The sequence below is a fragment of the Bos indicus genome, chromosome X, assembly GCF_029378745.1.
Source record: "Bos indicus isolate NIAB-ARS_2022 breed Sahiwal x Tharparkar chromosome X, NIAB-ARS_B.indTharparkar_mat_pri_1.0, whole genome shotgun sequence".
Taxonomy (NCBI): Eukaryota; Metazoa; Chordata; class Mammalia; order Artiodactyla; family Bovidae; genus Bos; species Bos indicus.
This window is the reverse complement of record NC_091789.1, coordinates 122,217,971-122,218,951: the sequence shown is the minus strand read 5'-3', so window position 1 is coordinate 122,218,951 and position 981 is coordinate 122,217,971. Positions and strand designations below refer to the sequence as shown.

The following is a 981-nucleotide window of genomic DNA, read 5'->3' as shown; positions in this document are numbered from 1 at the left end:
TCAAGGACTGTGGGACAGTTACAAAAAGGGTAATATCATGTGTGTAATATCAATACTGAAAGGAGCAGAAAGAGAGAAAGGAACAGAAGAAATATTTGAAGTTTTAAAAGCTGAGAATTTTCAAAAAATAAAAGACAGACACCAATCCACAGATCCAGGAAGCTCAGAGCACAACAAACAGGATAAATACCCCCCAAAATCGATATGTAAGCATATCATATTCAAACTGCAAAAAATCAAAGATAAAAAGAAAATCTTGAAAGAAGCCAGAGAAAATAATGCCTTACCTATAGAGGAATAAGAACAATTCAACTGGACTTACCTTCAGAAACCATCCAAACAAAAAGAGAATAAGGTAAAATGTTTAAAGTATTGCTGACTGTGAAGATGGCGGTGAGGGGGAAGCTAATGGCAGTGATGGGAGACGAGGACACCATGACTGGCTTCCTACTGGGTGGCATAGGGGTGCTTAACAAGAACCACCACCCAAATTTCCTGGTGATGGAGAAAGATACTACCATCAGTGAAACTGAAGACACATTCCGGCAGTTTCTAAACCAGGATGACATCAGCAGCATCCTTATCAACCAGTACATTGCAGAAATGGTGCAGGCACGCACTTGATGCCCTCTGGCACTGCATTCCAGCCATACTGGAGATCCCATCCAAGGAGTACCTCTGTGATGCTGCCAATGTCTCCATCCTGCGCAGGGCCAGGGGCATGTTCATGGCTGAAAACCTGCACGAAGGGACTCTCCACGGCCATGTAGCTTCTCCCTAGGCTTACCATCAGCCCTTGTCTAAGATGTGAGCCTCTGAGTTCCAATTCCCTGCCCCTTCCCACTCCACTGAGAGGCTAGGTGAGGTGCTTCCAGGTACCAGGGCTCTTCCATTAAAATCAAGCCTGGTTAGGGTAAAAGTAAATAAATCAATGAAAATTAAGAGAGCAGACACAAATTACTGGTGTCAGAAATGAAAGCA

General features: G+C 43.6%; 1 pseudogene; it reads left to right on the top strand.

The window, feature by feature from the left end:
* Positions 1–387: 387 nt before the first annotated feature.
* Positions 388–781, top strand: LOC139181592 (V-type proton ATPase subunit F pseudogene; annotated as a pseudogene).
* Positions 782–981: the final 200 nt, after the last annotated feature.